Below are 22,929 nucleotides of genomic sequence, written 5' to 3' on the forward strand. Positions count from 1 at the left end.
TCTTCTCCAGTGCCATAATCACCACCCTGGGAAAGGCCCTCTCAATCTCATACTATAATCACTACAAGAAGATTTGCCTGGCTCTATTTGATTCCTCTGACCTTGCCCTTCCCAGTTCCTTTCCCAGCCAGAGCTTCTTACAGAAGGAAGGTCCAGCCTTTTGTGGACTCTGATTCCTGGAGAGAAAGAGTGGTTTCTATTTATGTTAAAAGGAACTGTTGAGGTCAACTATTAGGGTCAACTTTCGTCAGAGTGAGAGGAAGAGAGCTGCAAGCTGGAGAAGCACTTTCATGGAGTCTGGCAACCCTACACTCACCAGGCAAAGTTACTTTGAGGAAGGTTTGGATCAAATATTCTTTGGCATTTTATTTTCCAAATCCCCAGGTCATCTGATCACAAACTGAGATACATAAGATGGCTAGGGAATCACCTTCATCATCGGAGTTCTTCAGGGCCTATTTTCCAGAGGGAATCATGTACAGAGAACGATACCTCAAACGAGCCTAAGGCACTCTTAAAAGAAAAAGGAACTAGAAAGAACGAGGGGGACTTCCAGAAAAATGATGAAATGAAAATGTGCTCTAAGCCTAGCATGCCCCTCTGCCCCACAGCATTTCAAAAGAGCAGGATATGCACCAAATAGAATAAAAACAAGCTACTGCGGTAACCGCACAGAAGGCCCAGAAATGACAATGGCACAATGACAAGACTCCTCATTTGGAGGGGTGCAGAAGAATTTCAGCACTTCCTTATGACCTCTAGGATCAAATCGAAAATTCTCCACTTGGCTTCCAAAGCCCCTCATAACCTGAACTCTTTCTACCTTTCCAGTCTTTTTCTATCTTACTCCCTTTCATATACTCTGTGATCCAGTGCTGCTGGCATCCTTATTACCCCTCACACAGGACCCACCATCTCCAGACTCAGAGCTTTTGTGCTTGCCATGCCCCGGGTCTGGAGTATTCTCCTTTTTTCTTCTCTGCTTTGTAGGGAACCATAGAGGGCCACAACAGTTTAACACGTGATGGCCTGATAAGCCCACTCTATTGTGCAAATGGAACAAAGATTGTTGGTTCGGCCCTCCGGGATCTCATACGATAGCCCCAAGTCTTTCGGGTCTTAGGTAAACATCCTCGTATTTGACAAACGTCCTGAGGCAGTCGTTGGGACAGGGGTTTGTTAATGAAAGAGGGTTGGTGAAAGTAATCCCAGCAGGAGCTTGCCACCAGTATGGAACTTATGGCTGCACAACATATAAGGCTTGTACTTGCCAATAATAAACGGAGCTTGCATCATCTCTGTCTCCCGCCTCATCACTGCGAGCCTGAGAATCGAGACGTCCCGCTGGTCGGGGGGCTCTTCACTGAGCTGACCGATACCCCAACATGGCTTCCCACTTTCTGCACAGAACTCTTTCTCAGTCTCCCTGAATCTTAATCCGTTCCTTTTGATAGCATCCCTACTGATATTATATTATACAGTTTATCTGCTATATAGCCTGCTCATATGTAGTCACTTGCATGTTATCTGTCCCTTTACACTATGAGCTCTTTGAAAACATGGACCTTTTTCTTTTGCCTAAGGCTAAGAAAGTGTCTGGCACATAGTAGGTACTTAATAAACACTAATTGACTGACTAAAAGAAGAAATAAAGATGGGAATAAGAATTCTCAAGAAAGAATTTGTTTGTTAGAGCTTGTTGTGGTTTCATGATATGTTGTGGTGGTTCCATCAAGGGAAAGTAGCCACTTTAGGAACTTTCGTCTCTGGGCATTTGACGTACTGTTTTGTACTGTGATTCACCCTGGGAAGACAAGACTTTGTATCCCCAGGGACTTCTAGAACAAGGGGCAGCTGAGGAACAGTGTGTCTGAACTCCAGAGGGATGATATGTGTGATTGAAGAATGTGCCTGTACTGAATGACCATGTGTAATTTTAGCCTGGGTCCTATGACTCTGGACCCAGAGGATTCCTCCCCAGCACCCTGCCCTTTGTTTTTTAACCATATCGTGCTTCATGAATTAATGTTTTGTGGAATAGGGCTCCTCAGAAGAAAGCCCCTCAAACAAAGATACAGGGAAGGGAGGAATGGGGGAGTTCTTTACAAAAAAACCTGAACCTCCATCAGGGCAGGACTCTTCAAGTATAAGCCAGTACAATCATCTTTGAGGTTACAGGCAGATTTTTGTTGCTGAGTCAATTTTCAGTCATGTCTGACTCTTTATGACCCCATTTGGGGTTTTTCTGGCAAAGATAATGGAGTGGTTTGCCATTTCCTTTTCCAGCTCACTTTACAGATAAGGAAACTAAGGTAAACAAGGTTAAATGACTTGCATAGGGTCATCCAGCTAGTAAGTGTCTGAGGCCAGATTTGAACCCTGGAAGATAAGTCTTGTGATTGCAGGCCCAGTATACTGTCCCACTTAGCTGCCCCTACAGGCAGGTAAGCTTGTTCATTGTCAGCAAAACTGGAGGAGATATTATCAGGTACTATTAGAGATTCCTGCCAGGCCTAGAGGCCTGTGGGCTACCCGAGTCTTCTTACCTTACCTCTCGGTCTTCAGCTGGCCAAGCCGGGTGCTCGTATGAGAGAAGAGACCTCTCAGAGTCGAACAAGGGTTAAGCTTTATTCAGGGTCCTGGTTACAAGTGCAGGGGAAATTCTTCCTTAGGAGGGAGAGAGAAAGATCTCCCAAGGAGGCAAAGATCTTACAATAAGAGATTGGAAACAGAAGTAGAAGTGGGGAGAGAGGAGGAGGGGAGAAAGGAAAGAGGAAAGGGAAGCCTTCTGTCCACACACGTGGCCCCTCTGCCCAAGAGAGCTTTCAGGCTTTCCTGACCCTACTTAAGCTCTGCTGTCACATAGTTTACACGTCAATACTGAGCCTGTTAGGTAACAATAGGTGTGCCCAGATCCGGGACAGCCTCGAGAGCGGGGATGCTCCTCCCATCACGTATCTCACGGGAAGAGGCGGAAATACACGAGATAGCTCGGTCTCCTCCTTGATTCCCTATTGTATTATGGGGGGCCTCGTGAGAACTCTAAGATTTAGAAGTTCCCACCTTTACCCGCCGGAGACTGTCCACATGGAATTGAGCTTCAACAAGGTTAAATGACTTGCATAGGGTCATCCAGCTAGTAAGTGTCTGAGGCCAGATTTGAACCCTGGAAGATAAGTCTTGTGATTGCAGGCCCAGTACACTGTCCCACTTAGCTGCCCCTACAGGCAGGTAAGCTTGTTCATCATCAGCAAAACTGGAGGAGATATTATCAGGTACTATTAGAGATTCCCTTATCCTCCTCCCCTACAACCTATCACTCTGGGGTCTTCTGCTACTCTGCCCAGCCTCATTGTTTCAACAGAAAACTCAGTTCTCTTTTACCATCTTATGGGACCCTGAGTAAAGCCTTGGTTAATTGGACTAGACCCAGCCCAAGACCAAAATATCACTTGTGACTTAACTTACCTCACCTCTTACCTCCAAGTCCCAGTTTAGGACTTGACCCACAGATACCTCTAAGATTAAAGTCCATGCATCTGGGCTATTATCTCTAGGACAGAAACTACAAATACCTGGCCTTCTTCTCAAGGACTAAGCCTAGGAGGAAAGACTCAGGTAGCAGCCCTCTTGCCGCTGAGAAGTCATCTACAGTAAAAGATATGAACATTACTTTCAATTTCCCTTCTTCCCTAAGACTTAGAAGAGAATTGACTCTGTCCCCTGGCATTAGAAGGACTCTTGAGAGTGAGAACCCCAGTCAAAAGGTGCATCATCCATGGCCAACAAACTCCCTGTTATTCTTCTAAACCTATTGATGCAGAACCTCTTATATCTAATGTAAGCCACACCCTATCCCTACCCTACTGGGGTAACCACATCTTATTTTCTCATCTCCCTCCACCCTTCCTTTCTTAAGTCACAATTTGGCTCTTTCCATTTTTTTCCATGTTGGGCCTCTTCCTGTTCTGCTCCTTCTATCATGTGGTACCCTTGGAGAACTGGGTCCCTCCAGGAGACACTGCATCTTTGATCATCCTCTCCACTGATTGAATACACATTCTCTCTCAAGTGCGTTGCCCAGTGCACTTGGTTAGGAGAGAGAATAGGTATAGCCCTCCTCCTTCTTCTGCTGCCATCATTAATTTAGTGACCTCCTTTGTGGGCTATTCTATTCAAGGGATATTATCCAAACTGGATCTTCTTTTATGCTATGTATGAACCACAAGGTCATTCTCCCTCCTTTCTCAAGGACTCCAGTATCTTTCTTACAATCTTTCTTTGTACCACAACCCAACTAGTGGTAACTTGTGGGTTTTGACATGAATGTTGATGTTTCCTCAAACACCCTGGTCATTTAGTTCATTCAACTCAACTCCTGTGACCTACATCTTTTTTCCTTGTCAGTCATATGCAGGGATAGTCACAGTCTTAATCTCACCATCACCCAACAGTATTCTACTTCCATGATGAACCATTCTGAAATTCTATCTTCTATCATCTTCCCTGAATCTCACTTCTCCTAAACCTATATTTTGTCCTCATTGTGAACTCCCTGCTCCCTAGTTCATCTATTCTCCAGTGTTCTCCAATAGATCACCACTCCTGTCTAATTTCACCTTCCTCACTTCCCAGTACTGATCCTATAGTTAATTAGTTCAACTCTACACTGTCTTCTACCCTCAAATTCTTTACTTCCTTGTCCTATCAATGCTCAGGCCTTGTCAAATCCCAGGTCTAGATGACATCTACCTTCTCTGTTTCAATTCATGGGCTGCTAAACAGCAAAGAAAAAACATGGAACTTCTATGTAAACATGTGATTTCTTCTGATAGAATATAAGTTCCTTGAGGGCAAGAACTGTATTTTTTGTTTTTGTATTCTCAGCCTCTATCATGGCACACAGTAGGCACTCATTAAATATTTAATGATCAATTAGCTGGGTTGGATAGAGGAAGAAGTAAGAGTTTTTTCTTTGACCAACTCATAAGAGAATCATTTGTAGAGTAAAGAAAGAACAGTTATTCTTTTATTCAATAGCCAACAAATATTTATAAAGGACCCACGATGTACAAGTCATGTTATACTGCCTGTGATTGAGTAATGGATGAAAAAAATCATGGTATATAGATGTAGTGGGATATTATATTACTTTAAAAGAATACTCTTAGAGCAGAGGTTCTTCATATGGGTCCATGGATTTCTCCTTTTGGATTATTGAACTTGGGTGGGGAAAAAGATTTCATCTTTATTTTCACTAATGTCTAACTGAAATTTAGCATTTCCATCATTTCTGAATGTAGGCACCAAATCATGGCAGGATCAGTAGTACCTCTGATGTTGTCACCAATCAAAATCAGATATTTCCATATCCCGTTCCAGTTATTTCAGATATCTCAAAATACCATTTATGTTTATCACTACTTTGAAATTACTGAAGTTATTGGGTATATACCACTGCTAGATCCCATGGGATAGCAGTCTTCCTGAATATTTCAATATAAGTGGGTTCCTTTGTAAGCCCATGTGCCTTGTACATTTTAAAACCTTCTTTTGAGAAGAGATACCCATAGGCTCCACCAAACTGTCTAAGGAGGCCCACAACACAAAAAAGATCAGGAACTTCTATACTGGGGCACAAAAGCATAGGGGACAAAGGGCAGGCTTTGGAGTCAAGAGCTTTGTTTTAGTTCTGCCTCTGATCCATTGGTCATGTGATAAGGGGTTACCTGTGACAACCTTTGAAGAAAAGAAATTGTAGACAATTGCTGTTTGGTGGACTGAGTTTTTCCAACAGGCTTTCCCCATATAGATGAAACCATGGATGTGGATCATAAAAAATAAAAAGCAGCAACCAGCAGGAAAGACTCAGAGAAATACAGGAAGGCTCATAGTAAGAAGCCCTTGGGGATAGTCTCCTAGTGGGTACAATATATATCCAGGCAAGTAAATATAGAGCAATTTGAGGAGGTCAGGAGCTTGTGGGAAGGATCCCAGAAGAGGAAGAGTTTCCCCAGAGTTGAGCCTTAAATGAAGACAAGGATTAGAGAGGTGCAGAGAAAACATTTCAGTGATGAGGGGTGGTCTGAGTAAATGAAGGGAGATAAGAGACGGAATGAGCAGTTGAGAGAACAGCTAGTAAGTTCATATGGTTAATAACAAAGTACTACTGGAAAATAGGGTGAAGCCATGGGATGGAGGGTTTTAAATGAGTGGAGGCTATGAAAATGTCAACGAAGAAGATGATATGAGTCATGTTGAGGAAGCCATGATTCAGTATTATGGGGAGAAAGGAAGACAAAGAGAGAGAGAGAGAAGGAAGGAAAGAGGAAAGGAAGAAAAGAAGGAAGGAAAGAGAGAGAAAGATATCACAAGCGAAAGAAATTAAAAGTTTATTAAATTAAAAATAAATTAAAAAATTAAAAAAAACTTTAAGACCTTACTACATTCTAGACGTGGTGCTAAATACCGAGGATACAAATAAAAAAGCAGAATAGTTCCTGCTCTCCAGGAGTTTACATTCTAATAGAAGAAGACAACATATATAGGTGAGGGGTGGTCAAGTAATGGTATTTTTGTCTGGAGAGTCATGGGGATGGTGAATAGAGCCATGTTGGCAATGGATTGCTAAATCTATTCTGGGAATTGCAGTGTTAATATATTATTATCCCCAGTGCTGGAAGTGGAAAGTGGGATGGTGAGATGGGAGAGTGAAAAGGGGGTGCACAGCATGAAGATGATCAGATCGTCACATGGTGGGTCTAGGTCAGACTAGATATGGGGAATTCTCACCCATTATGAGCCCAGGGTCCTCTGCGTGGGAGCTAGAGAGCCAGGTAGGAGGCAGAGACTCCAGCAAGGAAGCAGACTGAAGAGTGAAAAATGACTGAACGGAGACTGAAAGGAAAGTGATGTCAAGAAAAAGAAAGAGTTTGTGAAAATTCCCACCCTCCTGCCTTTCCAAAGCACCAACCTATTCTTAGGAGAAGATCCACATTCTTTGTAACGTACCTGTTTTTGAGAAAGGATCCCGTGTAGACTCAGTTGTCTTGCTTGGCTCCAGCTCGAGTGAGAATGCATTGACATTTGGACTTTTTTTTAGTAATGCATGTTTTTAGTTTCACTTGTGGCACAGCTGTCTGTGGTTTATGGTCCTTTATTTTTGGTGGGGGTTCATGATTATAATCAATTTACCACTATTTATGCTAACTAGTGGATGGAAATCCAAACTGGACTTACAATTCTCGATGCCTGCAATCAAACTTGATTAATTGAAGTACGCAAACAGTGCCCTTCTATAAGTCTTCTTGCTTTTGAGTCATTTTCTTTATGGCCGCATTTAGGGCTTCTTGAGATACTGGAGTGGTTTGCTTTTTCCTTCTCCAACTCATTTTACATATGAGGAAACTGAGGTAAACAGGGTTAAGTGATTTGCTCAGGGTCACACAGCTATTCAGCAACTGCGGCTGGATTTGAAATCAGGAAGATTAGTATCCATTGTGACCCTTGTGTCTTAGAGGTTCCAATAAACTAATTTCATACCAAACTCCCAACAAATATGGTTCTCTCTCTGCTCAACCAAGGTCATGTATCTCCCTCAGAGGTTGACATCTGGCAAGTCTCCTTCAATCAGTACTACCCTCAAGTGAACAGAAGCAGTTGAGTCTCAATATAAAGGACAGAAGAATGAGTTCTAATCACACCCTAGGGAGCAGGCCAATGGCTGGGGCCTCCTATTTTTTTTTCTTCTTCTACGTATGGGTATTCCTAAGATATTCATCAACTAATTACTACACAAAAAACTGATAAAGTTGTTTATGATTTTTTTCATTGATAGACTGCCTTCTTAGAGAGTCCACATATGTTTAGCAGTTGTTTAAGAAGACATAAGCTTTTAGCACATCCTGCCACAGGATTGCTCATCTTATTACTGAATAACTGTCTCAAAATAACTCCAACAGAAAATGGAGTTCAAAACACAATCAATTATGCTAAGTAGACAAACTATTTTCTTAAGGTAATAAAACCTGTTCGAGCTACATTATCAGTTAGGTTAAGTTGCCAAACTCATTCCTAACATCTTATTGAGGGACTCAGACTTGTTGCCACAATGGTAACGATGCAACCTTGAAGAAGCCAGTTCATTGCTTGTCTGCTTGGTTTTCTTCTTTGTAAAATAGCTTTGGTTAGAGGGAGCTTCAGGTACAGGGGACAGGATACTGGGTTTGGAGTCAGCAAGATCTGGGTTCTAACCCGGCTTCAGATACTTACTAGCTATGTGACCCTAGGAAAGTCACTTAAAGTCCCTGTGCCTCAGTTTCTTCATCTGTAAAACAAAGAGACCGAACTCAGTGGTTTCTAATGTCCCTTCATGTATGATTCTTAATCTATGACTTAAGTCATCTTGAAGACCTTTCTGGCTTTAAGTCCTCTGAACTCATAATCCATGGTAAAACAGGGGTCATAGTGATCCCAACTCCTAGGGACCAAGTGCAAAGAAACGCTTCATGTGGGAAGGTTTTTCCAAATAAACTCTCAATATGGCACAGTGGCAGTGGTAGAAAGACAGAGGTACAGTTGTCCCAGAAACTCTGGAGGGTGACATGAATTCAGAAGAGGGCAAAGAACAGCACCAGGAAGGTGTATGACCGGGATGTGACTTCCAGACCTGGTCACCTTCCCACGTGAGAATAATTACTTATACAAGTTAGATAGCCTTGACACTCAAGCCTGCTCTTCTTAAGATGGGCTTTCTCCCTCTTAGATATGTTAGCAATATTTGGTCCTAAGGCAAATGTTTCCTCAAATTAACTTTTAACTTTCCTACACCCTCTCTCATAATGTCTTCTCTACCTTCCTATGTAACCACACATCCACACACACACACACACACACACACATGCACACTTAAATATGAGCAGGTCTGTGTGTATGTGTGCATGTGTGTGAGAGAGAGTGAGAGAGAGGGAAAGTGTGAGTGTGTGTGTGTGTGTGTGAAAGAGAGAGAGACAGAAAGAGAGAGAGAGAGAGAGAGAGAGAGGAAGTGTGTCTGTGTGTGTGAGAGAGAGAGGAAGTGTGAGTGTGTGTGTGAGAGAGAGAGAGGAAGTGTGAGTGTGTGTGTGTGTGAGAGAGAGAGGAAGTGTGAGTATGTGTGTCTGTGTGTGTGTGTGTGAGAGAGAGAGAGAGACACAGAAAGAGAGAGAGACACACACACACACACACAAAGACAGAGAGAGAGAGAGAGAGAGAGAGAGAGAGACCCATACTCTGGGTTCTGGATGAAAAGGGAGTCAAAACACTCCTTGCTCCCCATTGCTACTTCTAGACTCTCCCTCTACTGTCATCATTTAGCAACTTCTCCTCTGAGTTTCATTTTATCCAAATGTATCATCCAATAAGATCCCAGTGGCTTTTATGTATTGGTCTCCAGGACATTTTCTTTCTTTAATCAACAAATACAGTCTATGCCTTGTAGTCTTCTTCTCTACTCCAATCTTGTCTTTACACTAGAGGACTTTAACATATGTGTTGATGTCACCTCGAAAACCCCAACTTCCAAGTTCCTTGGTCTACTCAGCTTCCTTGACCTATTCCTTACATTTTTATCTAGTCAAAATGATTTATTTTATCTTTTGTGATATCTTTAAAGATCATAGATGTAGGACTGGATGAGATCTTAGAGGTCATCTACTCTAACCCTTGGGCAGCTAGGTGACTCAGTGGATAGAGTGCTGGGTCTAGAGTCAGGGAGGCCTGAGTTCAAATCCAACCTTAGATACTAGTTGTGTGATCCTGGGCAAGTCACTTTACCACATTTGTCTTACTGTCTTCATCTGTAAAATGAACTGGAGAAGGAAATGGCAAACCACTTGAGTATCTTTGCCAAGAAAACCCCAAGCGGGGTCATGAAGAGTCAGACATGGCTGAACAACAACAATATTCTAATTTACAAGTTAGGAAGTTGAGGTGACACAGGAATGGTCACATATTTGATCTTGCCACCATTCACTAGAGTCATGCTTCTATGATCAAGAATTCTGAAATTACATCATTTGCTTATTTTCTCCTGTCATTCCATGCTTTACTTCTCTTAAATCTATTCATCCTCACTGTGATCTCTAAGCTGTCCATTCCACAGTATATTCCCAAGTCATCACTCCTTCCTGACTCTGTTATCCTCTTTCTCGATCTTGATCCTTTGGTTAGTCAGTTCAACTCTACATTATCCCTTACTATATAATCCTGCAGTCCCTTGACCTGACAGTGCTTATGCCAAGCCTGGATTGTTTTCCCACTACTTATCTCCTCTACTCCTACTCACATCCCAAATGGAGTTGGAGGAAATCACACAACTGTGCTGACTGAGTCCACTACAGATTTATGTTAGGTGATCTTACCTGGTCCCTCTCTGTAGCAAGGTAGTCCTTCTAACCATCCCTAATTGATTGTCTAGTCTACTTATCCCAACAGTTCAAATTCCATTTTGTTCTCCCTAAGCCTATCATAGCACTGCCTTTCCTCTTACCATTCCAGATGGTGATCTGATCTCAGACTTTACAGAGAAAATTGAGACCATTTCCTATAAGCTCCTTCTCCCATTTTACTCACTTTACATTCCCTTCACATCATCCCTGATTATCTGCTTTTTTAAAGTCTCTGGTTAATAAATGGCCTTTTCTTCATCATAGAAAAACCTTGACCCCATCTTCTTTAGCAGATTGCCTCCACTATCATCCCCTCTCTCTTCAATCTTTAATCTCTTTTTATATACTGATTTCTTCCTTGTTGTCTATTTATTTCCCTCCCCAATTATTGTCAAGACAATTTTTAGTATTCATTTTTACAAGATTTGGAGTTCCATATTTTTCTTTCTCCCTTCCTCCACTCCTCTCTTCTGAAAATGGTAGACAATTTGGTATAGGTCATACATGTATTATCATGTAAAACATATTTCCATATTAGCCACAGTTGTGAAAGAAGAAACAGATCAAAAAGAAAAAAAATGAGAAAGAATAAGTGAAAAAGTGTTCTTCAATCCACTTTCAGAGTCCATCAGTTCTTTATCTGAATGTGGATAGCATTTATACTTGTCTTAGATCATCATGTTGCTGAGAAGAGCTGAGTCATTCATAGTTGATCATCACACAATGTTGCTGATACTGTGTACAAAATTTTCCTGAATCTGCTCATTTCACTCAGCATCAGTTCATACAGGTCTTTCCAGATTTTTCTGAAATCCACCTGCTTAGCCTTTCTTATTGAACAATAGTATTCTGTTATATTCATACAGCGCAGCTTGTTCAGCTTTTCCCCAATAGATGGGTAGTCCTTCAATTTCCAACATTTTGCTACCACAAAAAGGACTGCTATAAATATTTTTGCACATTTGGGTAAGATCCCCTTTCATATGATCGTTTTGGGATACAGACCTAGTAGTGATATTGCTGGGATCAAAGAGTATGCACAGTTTTATAGCCCTTTGGGCATAGTTCCAAATTGCCCTCCAGAATGGTTGGATCAGTTCACAACTTTACCAACAATGCATTAGTATCCTAGTTTTTCCATGTCTTATCGAACATCTATCATTTTCCTTTTTTGTCGTATTAACCAATCTGATAGGTGTGAAGTAGCATCTCAGAATTGTTTTAATTTACATTTCTCTGATAAAAAGTGATTTAGAGCACTTCATATGCCTATAGGTAGCTTTGATTTCTTCATCTGAAAACTGCCTGTTCATATCCTTTGACTGTTTATCAATTGGGGAATGGCTTGTATTCTTATAAATTTTACTCAGTTCTCTATATATTTGAGAAATGAGGCCTTTATCAGAGACACTTGCTATAAAAATTGTTTCCCAGCTTTCTGCTTTCCTTTTAATCTTGGTTGCATTGACTTTCTTTGCACAAAAACTTTAAAATTTGATATAATCAAAATTATCTATTTTACATCTTGTAATTCTCTCTCTTATTTGGTCAATAATTGACTTCTCTGTTAAGAATTTGGATTCTGTACCACTTGGCACATATATGTTTAGTATTGATATTATTTCATTGTCTATTACATCTTTTAGCAATATGTAGTTTCCTTCCTTTTCTCTTTTAATTAGGTTTGTTTTTGCTTTTGCTTTGTCTGAGATCAGAATTGCTTTCCCTGCTTTTTTTTTTTTTACTTCAGTTGAAGCCTAGTAGATCATGCTGGCTCCTTACCTTACTTTGTGTGTGTGTGTGTGTGTGTGTGTGTGTGTGTGTGTGTGTGTGTGTGTGTGTATGTGTACTTCAAGTGTTTTTCTTGTAAACAACATGTTGAAGGATTCTGGTTTTTGCATCCCTCTGCTATCCTACTTTTTTTTATGGGAGAACTCATCTCATTCACATTCACAGTTATGATTACTGACTGTATTTTCCTCCATTCTATTTCTCCTTCTTGACAGTGTTTTACTTCTGTCTACTACCTCCACCAGTCTGCCTCCCCCGCCATTTACTTAATCTCCTCCTTTCCTACTGGTAAGATGGATTTCTATATTCAGTTAAGTGTATATTAGTCCCTCTGATGAGTGTAAAGTTCAAGTGATGCCCATCACCCACCCTCCCATCTTTTCCTCTACTGTAATAGGTTTTTCATGTCTCTTCATGTGAAATAATTTACTCGACTCTATCCCTCCCTTCCTTCTGCACCAAATGGACTACTCTTTCTTGTCCATTTTTTAATGTCATTCCATCAGATACACCTTATACCTGTACCCTTTGTCTACGTGTATTCCTTTTAGATGTACTATTAGTGGCACAATTTTAAAGAATTATAAATATCATTTTCCTATGTAGGGATATAAACAGTTCAGCTCCATTGATTCCTTGTGTTTTCTTTCCCCTTTTTCCATTTTCAGACTTTTTTTGGGGTCTTGATATTGGAGATCAAATTTTTGTTCAATTCTGGGTTTCTCCTTATGAAAGCTTGAAATTCTTCTATGTCACTGAATAGCCATTTCCCCTCCTTGAAGTTTTATGCTTAATTTCACTGTGTTGGTGATTCTTGGTTGTAGTCCTAGCTCCTTTGCCTTCCAGAATATCATGTTGCGTTACCTCTGATCCTTTAAAGTTGTAACTAATCTTGTGTAATCCTTATTGTGACTTCCTGATATTTGAATTGTTTCTTTCTGGCCACTTGCAGAATTTTTTCCTTGACCTGATAGTTTGTAACTGGTTATAAAGTTCCATGGAATTTTTTATTTTGGAGTCTCTTTCCTGAGGTGATCAGTGGATTCTTTCAATGCCTATTTTGCCCTCTGGTTCCAGGATATTGGGGCAGTTTTCCTTGATAATTTCTTGAAACATGCTGTCCGGGTCCTCTTTCTGATTATGGCTTTCAGGTAGTCCAATGATTTTGATGTTGTCTCTCCTGTAAGTTGTTTTTCCCATGAGGTATTTTATATTTTCTTCTATTTTTTCATCCTTTTGAATTTGTTTGATTGATTCATGATGTCTCATAGAGTCATTAGCCTCTACTTGCCCAATTCTAATTTTTAAGGAGTTGTATTTCCTTTAACAGTTGGCCAGTTGTACTTTTTAAAGAGTTATTTTCTTTTTCCAAGCTCTTGAGTCTTTTTTTATTTTCAGTTTTCTTGCATTGCTTTCATTTCTTTTCCCAATTTTTCTTCTACTTCTCTTTTATGATTTTAAGCTCTTTTTTGAGCTCTTCCATGAGTTCTTATTACTTTTATTGGATATTCTCAACTGAACAATCTTTAGGTATCCTTTTTGCCTCAGTTTCCTCACCTGTAAGATGAACTGGAGAAGGAAATGAGAAAGCACTTAAGTATTTTGCCAAGAAAACCCCAAATAGGATCATGAAGAACTAGACATGACTGAAAAATGATTGAACTGAAAGCTAGGGTAGGGTTTGATGGATTGATTCTAGAGAAGATTTCTGTGATTTCTAATCTCTGAGAGATACATTTTTTACATGGCTTTTATTAACCCAGAGAAAGATTCAAAAAGGAAATGAGCTAATAGCAGTGTAAGCAGAATGAGACGGCTTGTGCTTAAAGTTCACAAATAGGTGACATTGTTTACTACTTTTCCAACTGAACCTGCTTCTCTTTTTGTCCTTTTGGGTGAGCTTGCAATTCCATTTGGTTTATTCTTGGAGTAGGGTAATGATTTTTCTTGCTCTTTGGAATGAGGATCCAGAGAATATTTGTCTGGACCCTTAGAAGAATGCCTATGGTGCAGGGAATGCTAGATAATGTCGGTGTCTTTTGTGTACAAAGGGACACTTTCTGTACAGACCCCAGTTGGATGGCCTTGTGTGTGTGTGTTCGTCCTTTGTTGCCGAAGAAGACCATGCCATCAGAGAAATAATGACATGACTTGTACCTCACTTTATTTTGAGTGAGGGAGGGCTGTGCAGGTCACCATCCTCACTTCTCCTCCAGAGCCATCTGAATCCAGTGACCAGATATTCATCAGGATGACTGGAGATGACCCAGGATAAGGCAATTGGGGTTAAGTGACTTGTCCAAGGTCACACAGCTAGTGAGTGTCAAGTGTCTGAGGTGAGATTTGAACTCAGGTCCTCCTGACTCCTCCACTGCACCACCACTGAGGGAATCAAGGAAGACTTTCCATCTAAGACAGGTTTTTTTTTTAAAATTTGATTGTTGGATGATGCCTAGTTTACCCAGGTCCCAAATCCTAGTGGGGACAGCTCCATGTAGTTTGGGAAGACCAGAGTAGATCAGGTTTCCAACTAAGATAAGAAGTCGATTTTCTTTGCCTCAGTTTTTTTTTTTGCTTGTAGGTTGAGAAAGGCCCCACACACTGTCTGTTAATGCTAAGCAAGCAGACATACTAGGTAAACATTGTGAAATGTTTCTTATTTTGTTGAGTCTACAAAATGTTGTATTTGGGGATAACTGTGACTTTTACCTGTACATGTGGGATTATATATGATCATGTAACACTATTTAAAGACTTTTTCTGTAAGGCACTGAGGAAGCAAGTGGAAGGATATTGCTATGCCTCCTCAGAGACCCCCAGAAAACTATTCTGAATTGGGGACAAGTACCGTGTTTGAAATGTACTCCTACATATTTGCTTGTGATGGCAATTATTTCAGAGGAGAAGAGTGTGACAGAAGTTTGCTGTATATACTGAGATCGCCTAAGATGGATATACCCATGTGGGAGATAGCAGGAACCTGCTTCTGGAAAAAGGCATCCTGTATTGTGTGAGTGGCAGTCCCCTATTCCTATTGGATATGTTGTGAGAATATGCTGGGGCAGTCTGTCTCTCTAGTAGAGGTAAGATGATATTGAACTGAAGCTTAGGCACCATGTACTGAGTGAGGTCTGTGTGAAGGACTAGCCTTTCCTCATAGACCTTATGGCCCCAGAGTTTGGGGTTTTGGTCTGTTTGGTTGGTGCTTTTCAGTTCTAGGGAGAGGCCATGGAGTCCCCAGACCTGGGAGTTTGGATCATATTAAACTGGGAGGCAGCATCCAGGCTGGACTTTTCTGCTAGCTGATCAAGGAAGCCCTGAGAAATTAGGGTGCAGAGATAAAAGCCCAAGGGGGCTTTGGACTTGAACTTGGTCTGATTACGATCTACAGGAATTGAATTAAGTTGTGAACCTAAGCACTCAGAGAATAAGGTAGTATGAGGGGAGATTATGCCCCCAGGTATTGGGGGAGAATGTTTACATATTTGTTCTGGCTACCCTTTAGATGCAAGAACTAAGCTTTGTAAACAAGAAAACAGAGCATCACCTGAGCAGGAACACATTCAGAGCTTCATGGTCTTGGGCTGCCCTGACTCTGCTCTGGAGGCTGTGTTAACTTCACCACCCCAATGTTCTCTGACTCTCTTCTGTTTTGTTTCTGGGTGTCCACGCAGGAATATTCCCAGTATCTGGCCCTCTGGTCCAGCCAGGGTCCTGTCCTGGGTGGATAAAGATGTCCTGTTCTCCTTCACCTCTCAGCTAAGATTAATGCTCAGAAAATGACTGTGAAGTGGGTCAGAGGTCACCTGGTTGTGCACAGGTACTACATGGGGAGGGAGATGATGTTAGTCTAAGCCCCTGCATTCCAAGGGAGGACAAAGATGCTGAGAGAGGACGTGACTGAGGGGAAGCTGATCCTGAGCATTCACTAGGTCCATCTGTCTGACACCAGCTGGTACATGTGCTATTTCCAGGCAGGTGCCTTTTACAACAATGCCAGCTTTGACCTTCATGTAGCAGGTAGGACCTACCTGGGTCATGGGTTCTCTAGAGCTGGAAGGGATATTCAGACATTGACAATGACACAGCTCTTTAGAGTGCATCTCCCTGGAGTCTCACAACTACCTTGTGGATTACTATTTCTGTAACAGTGATTACATGGGCCCCAATGCCTGAGAGCTTGAACTGTTACCTTTCAACCTCTCAGTGTTCTCTGGGAACTTTAATGGGGTTTAGAGGTATCCAGGCTCTCTGTCATTGGTTCAAACCTACACCCTCATGATATTTCTCAATTTTAGAGGCTTTTCTGTACCCTAATTCTAGGCAACCTCTTAATGGTTAGATTAACTTTTATACAGTATTATTTAATTGGATAATGTCATAAGAACATATATATGAAACAACATTTTTCCTGATACCTGAGGACATTGTCGACCCCACACAGGCCACCTCAGTCTCTGGAGAGATGGGAGGGAATTCAGGTTCATAGCTTAGTCCAGTTCCTACATATTATAGTTCCACCAAGTTCCAAGTCCAAAGGACCCATTGGAATCAAGTCCCAGGCACCCTGGCTTTTCAGGGCTTCCCTTTATTCACAGTAACATTGGGTCTTGATTCTTCCTTCCCAAGTCACCATGGCTTGGGTCTAAATGGAGTGGGGAATCTATGAACTATGCCTAGAAGTAAAAAAGACAAAGAAATAGACCCCTGTTTCTGGAGGGACACAGAGACGAAATTGGGGAGGGAAAGAGAGTCGTTCCTTAGGCAGCTCAGTTCATGGTACCTGTGCATTGTGAGTGAATAGGGCTTTCACCTCTTCTGGACCCAGCTAGGAGGAAGTAGAGGAGAGACAGACAGACAGAGAGACAGACAGAATCCCAACTTGCTAGTTCATAAGTCATAGACTATTCCATCTGTGCAGCTCAAAGAAAGATGCTAGTCCCACCCAAGTGGTAGGAAAACACAGAATGGCTTCTCCCAGTCTCAGGTCCCTGGGATTTCCCACAACATGGTTCCTCCATGTTAGGTCAACTGGACAGGCACCAAGGAAGACCCCCTTATGTCCTTCACTCCATTTCAAATATTTGCATCCTTATGCAATAGGCAGGGGTGCATCTTGAAGCCAGTTCTTGTCCCCAGTTTAGAACAATCCTCTAGGTGACAATACCTTCTGTCCTCTACTTAGCACTTTTGTCATTTCACAGAAGTGCCCCAGCAGTATAACAATGCACACTGGATTATTTCCCCCAACAGTCATCCTTTCCCCCTATACTCAAATCACACAGATCATTTTTCTTCTCTGTGGGGAGAAGGAAAAGTCATTAGCAGAATCACATCTTCTCCTTTGATACTATATGCTCTTAGTACTAGGTATGTCCTGGACTACCATTCTCAAGCAGTCTTATTTATGAATTGGGGTATGGGGTGTGTTCAGGGAGGACTAGTACCTTTGGTGTGATGGCTGCCAAACCCCTTTCAGGGCTGTTTTCTACTTTTGGTGTCCACCTGTTTCACCGAACTCTCACCTGTAGCTCCAAGAACCTGCAGCATGTGCAGCAGCCACAGCCTGGTAAACCATTTCAGCAGATGGGCCACACCAGGCTCAGGGTAACCAAAGGGTTCCAAACCCATTGGAGAGTTAAGGGGGTATGTACCTCAAACATGTGAAGATTTCCCCTGGTAGAATGGGGTGGAATGGGCAGATGAGAACAATTTGTTCCAATAGCCATGCAGGCAGCTGAAGCAGGCAATATGAAGCGCTTGGAGCTTGGTTAGACACCAAAGACTTGACAGGTCATTCACTTCATCCTGAGTCATTGCCAGTTGTCTTGTATCTGTCCTGCAACTGGATTATGATGACTCTGGAGGAGAGAGTGAGGCTGATGACTTTGTGCAATTCTGCCTCACTTAAGTCCAATTTATGCACAAATCAAAAGACATCACCCAGAAGACAAGAAAAAAAAAAAAAGGACATCACTTACGAATTATTTGAACACCAAAGAACCACAGGGACAGCAGAGACCAGGAGAAGTCAATAATTTCTAGCCCCTTCCTTGAAACAGGACAATATCAACACCTCAGACAGCTGGATATATCTGTCCTATTTTCAAAGAATGCTTCAATAAGACCCTTCACCTCACATGATAACCTTTTTAAGGAACTGGAAATGCTTATCCTCAGAAGAGAAAGAATGTAACCTTGGGTCACATTTTGGTTGACCAAATTTTACATGATCCATAATTTTAATTTTCATGATCGGATAGCACCCTGAGAGACTATTGTGTTGAAAAGTAGGCCTTTGTTAAAAGCACTCCCCAATTTCCCAAAAGTTCTCCTTCTCCTGCTTAATTCTGGGCCCAGCTCCTTGTCCATTTGTTGTGTATAAGGTATAAGTCCTACTGGATTTGTTCAAATCTAAATGCACATCACAGTCTCAACATTAGGTATTCTTTGTCCACATTGTTTTTCATATGTGGATAATTGGGGAGGTGATTTTGAGAAATTATAGATTTCAGGATGTTCTTCAATGTTCCAGCATTTGTCTAAACAATCAACAAGTGTTTATTTTTTTTTTAATTGTTTTTAATGGCCTAGTTCCTAGAGAGCTAACCTTGGAAGCCAGGAAGACCTGAGTTGGAGGCCTGTGTCTAACACATAATGGATATGGGACCCTGTGGACAAGGCATTTAATCTTAATAAAGAGAATATACAGAGAAGGTGTTGGTCTGTATTGACAGAGGGAGTTTCTTCATCAGGTAATTCCCTAAAGGAATGAAAGCATAGGCCTTACCCCTATTTTCAAGAAAATTTGTAGTAAAATTAAAGTTATTCATCACATATGTGTTATACCCTTGTATGTGTGTGTGCCAGCTCCAATAGGATCTTCTTCTTTTTTTTTTATTTAACTTTTAACATTTATTTTCACACAATTTTGAGTTACAAATTTTCTCCCCTTTTATCCTCTCCCCCCCCCCAAACCCAAGCATTCTAATTGCCCCTGTGACCTATCTGCTCTCTCCTCTATCCTCCCTCCCTGCCCTTGACTCCGTCTTCTCTTTTGTCCTTTAGGGCCAGATAGCTTTCTTGACCCCTTAACCTGTATTTCTTGTTACCCAGTGGTAAGAACATTACATTTGATCCTAACACTTTGAGTTCCAACTTCTTTAGCTCCCTCCCTCTCCACCCCTTCCCCTTGGAAGACAGGCAATTCAATATAGGCCAAATCTGTTTAGTTTTGCAAATGATTTCCATACTAGTTGTATTGTATAGGACTAACTATATTTCCCTCCATCCTATCCTGTCCCCCACTACTTCTATTTTCTTATGGTCCTTTCCCTCCCCATGAGTGTCGACCTCATACTGCATTCTCCTCCCCATGCCCTCCCCTCCATCCTCCCCCCCACCCTGCTTGTGCCCCTGTCCCCCACTCTCCTGTATTATGAGATAGGTTTTCCTATCAAAATGTGTGTGCATTATATTCTTTCCTTTAGTGGAATGTGATGAGAGTAGACCTCATGTTTTTCTCTTGCCTCCCCTCTTTATCCCACCACTAATAAGTCTTTTGCTTGCCTCTTTTATGAGAGATAATTTGCCCCATATAACTTCTCCCTTTCTCCTCCCAATATTTCTCTCTCACTGCTTGATTTCATTTTTTTTTTAAGATATGATCCCATCCTCTTCAATTCACTCTGTGCACTCTGTCTCTATGTATGTGTGCGTGTGTGCATGTGTGTGTGTGTGTGTACTCCCACCCAGTACCCAGATACTGAAATGTTTCAAGAGTTACAAATATTGTCTTTCCATGTAGGAATGTAAACAGTTCAACTTTAGTAAGTCCCTTATGACTTCTCTTTGCTGTTCACCTTTTCATGGTTCTCTTCATTCTTATGTTAGAAAGTCAAATTTTCTTTCCAGCTCTGGTCTTTTCATCAGGAAAATTTGAAAATCCTCTATTTCATTGAAAGACCATTTTTTTTTTTTTTGATAAAAGCAACTTTTTAATATGACATCTGTCTCTCAAATTCCATTCCTTTTTTTCTTGGCATAATATTTGAACAAGAACTGATGAATTCAGAGTTACCATGATATAGTATCTCACCAGAGTTACTCACTCTGGTAAGGGTAATTCTTGTGAAATCATTCATTCAATGAACATTATTTGACAAGGTGAGAACTATGTACAGTGAGTGTGCCACATGTAGGAAACAGTTTTATATGTCATGAACTCAGAAGTTAGAAATTGCTGACAGTTTTAAATGGAACTGAGAGTTTATAATCAATTTATCAAATAAAGTATAGATTTTGCTAATGTTAAGGGGAGCTGGTGAAGTTAGAAGTTTTCTTCCATATTTGGAAATATTTCTACTGTACAGGTATGGTTATTTGAAAGACCATTTTTTCTCCTGAAGTATTATACTCAGTTTTGCTGGGTAGGTGATTCTTGGTTTTAGTCCTAGTTCCTTTGACTTCTGGAATATCCTATTCCATTCCCTTCGATCCCTTAATGTAGAGGGTGCTAGATCTTGTGTTATCCTGATTGTATTTCCACAATACTTGAATTGTTTCTTTCTAGCTGCTTGCAATATTTTCTCTTTCACCTGGGAATTCTGGAATTTGGCCACAATGCTCCTAGGAGTTTCTCTTTGTGGATCTCTTTCATGCGGTGTTCTGCGGATTCCTTGAATATTTATTTTGCCCTCTGGTTCTAGAATCTCAGGGCAGTTTTCCAAGATAATTTCATGGAAGATGATGTCTAGGCTCTTCTTTTGATCATGTTTTCAGGTAGTCCCAGAATTTTTACATTGTCTCTCCTGATTCTATTTTCCAGGTCAGTTGTTTTTCCAATAAGATATTTCACATTATCTTCCATTTTTCGAATCTGCACGTTATGTTCTGCGATATCTGTCTTTCTCATAAAGTCCTTAGCGCCCATCTGTACCATTCCAGTTTTGAAAGATCTATTTTCTTCAGTGAGCTTTTGAATCTCCTTTTCCATTTGGTTAATTCTGCTTTTGAAAGCATTCTTCTCCTCATTGTCCCCTTGCACCTCCCTTGCCAACTGAGTTAGGCTAGTTCTCAAGGTGCCAATTTCTTCAAGATTTTTTTGGTTCTCCTTTAGCAGGGAGCTGATCTGCTTTTCATGCTTCTCCCTGATCCCTCTCATTTCTCTTCCCAGTCTTTCCTCCACCTCTCTAACTTGATTTTCAAAATTCCTCTTGAGCTCTTCCATGGCCCGAGCCCATTGGGTGGGCTGGGACACAGAATCCTCGATTTCTGTGTCTTTGCCTGATGGCAAGCATTGTTCCTCCCCATCAGAAAGGAAGGGAGGAAGTGTCTTTTCTCCGAGGAAGTACCCTTCAATAGTTTTATCTCTTTTCCCTTTTCTGGGCATTCTCCCCAGCCTGTGACCTGACCTCTGAATGTTCTCCTCACACCCACCTTGCCTCCTGGTCCTCCCAGCCAGCATTTGGGGACTGAGATTCAAATGCTGCTTCCCGCCTTAGGGTTTTTGGCGGGGTCAGGGCTGCTATTCAGTGTGAGAATTAAGTTCAGGTGGTCAGGGGCAGGGCCGCCTCTCTGGCTCAGTTCCCTCAGGAGGTTTATGCACAGACCTTCCACAATGGATCCAGGCTCCCACCCGTTTGGGGAGCCCCTGTCTGCAGCCGCCTCTCAGCTTCTATCTCCTGGGGGGGCCCGAGCCATGGGGGCACCCCACTCCCCTCTCGACCTGCCAAAGAGACTCTCTCACCTACCCCCGTCAGTCACCTGTTGGTGGGGGGGGCTTGTGCCGCCGCTGGAGATCCTGTCTCTGGAGCCTTCTCAGATCTGTACCTCTCGGAGCCGCAGCCGCCGCAGGTCCGGGCTGGGCTCCGCGTCTGCTGCGCGCTGGACCTTTTGCGAGAGGTTTGCAGATCCCTCTGTGGGTGGGGGGACCCGTGTGGCCGCTGGAGATCCCGTCCCCATAGCCCGCTCGAATCTTTTCCTCACGGTGTCGCGGCTGCAGCAGGGCTGCCCTCTGATCCCCGTCCTGGCGCCCAGTCCACGGCGCGAAGGATCCCCTGCGAGAGGTTTGCAGGTCTCTCCGGAACAGAAATCTCCCTCGCTCCAATATTCTGTGGTCTCTGGGTGCAGAATTCACCCTGGGTTGGTCCCCTCTAGCCGTTCTGTGGTTTGTGGGTTCGGAGCTATGTGTATGTGCGTCTTTCTACTTCGCCATCTTGGCTCCGCCCCTCAACAAGTGTTTATTAAAAACTTACTATGCACCAAGCACCATGTGTGCTGATTGCTAAAGATATAGAGACAAAAACTAGATAGCCAATGCACTCAAGTAATTGATAATCTGAGAAGGGAAACAACAGGGACACGTAATTTCATACAAAACAGATAACAAATAGATATAAGTTAATGGAGGGAGGGTGGTATTAGTGGTTTGGGAGGTCTAGAAAGTTGGTGCTTGAGCTGAGTTTAAAGCAAACTAGAGACTAAGAACAGGGGGAAGAGGAAGTTCATTCCAAGAATGATGGACACTGCAGTAGTAATGGAGTTCCCTATTTGAGAAACAGCAAGAAGGGCAGTTTGGCTAGACCAAAGATCATGCAAAGGGCAGCAATGTATAATAAGGCTAAAAGGATAGACTGTGGCCGGCTTGTGAAAAGCATGAAATACTAAACAAAGGAGTTTACATTCCATGCTAGAGTGGAGGATAGCCCTAGGC

General features: G+C 41.9%; 1 protein-coding gene across 2 annotated transcripts in view; it reads right to left on the reverse strand.

Moving 5' to 3' along the window:
- LOC140504922 (ecto-ADP-ribosyltransferase 5-like) overlaps positions 1-7,066 on the reverse strand; it is a 31,108-nt gene extending 24,042 nt beyond the window's left edge. For both annotated transcript variants that reach the window (XM_072610340.1, XM_072610339.1), the window contains exon 1: positions 7,012-7,066. The gene's annotated coding sequence lies outside the window, so the exon portion shown is untranslated. The remainder of the gene's footprint in view (positions 1-7,011) is intronic.
- Positions 7,067-22,929: the final 15,863 nt, after the last annotated feature.

This window comes from Notamacropus eugenii, chromosome 5, assembly GCF_028372415.1.
Source record: "Notamacropus eugenii isolate mMacEug1 chromosome 5, mMacEug1.pri_v2, whole genome shotgun sequence".
In the NCBI taxonomy this organism is placed as follows: Eukaryota; Metazoa; Chordata; class Mammalia; order Diprotodontia; family Macropodidae; genus Notamacropus; species Notamacropus eugenii.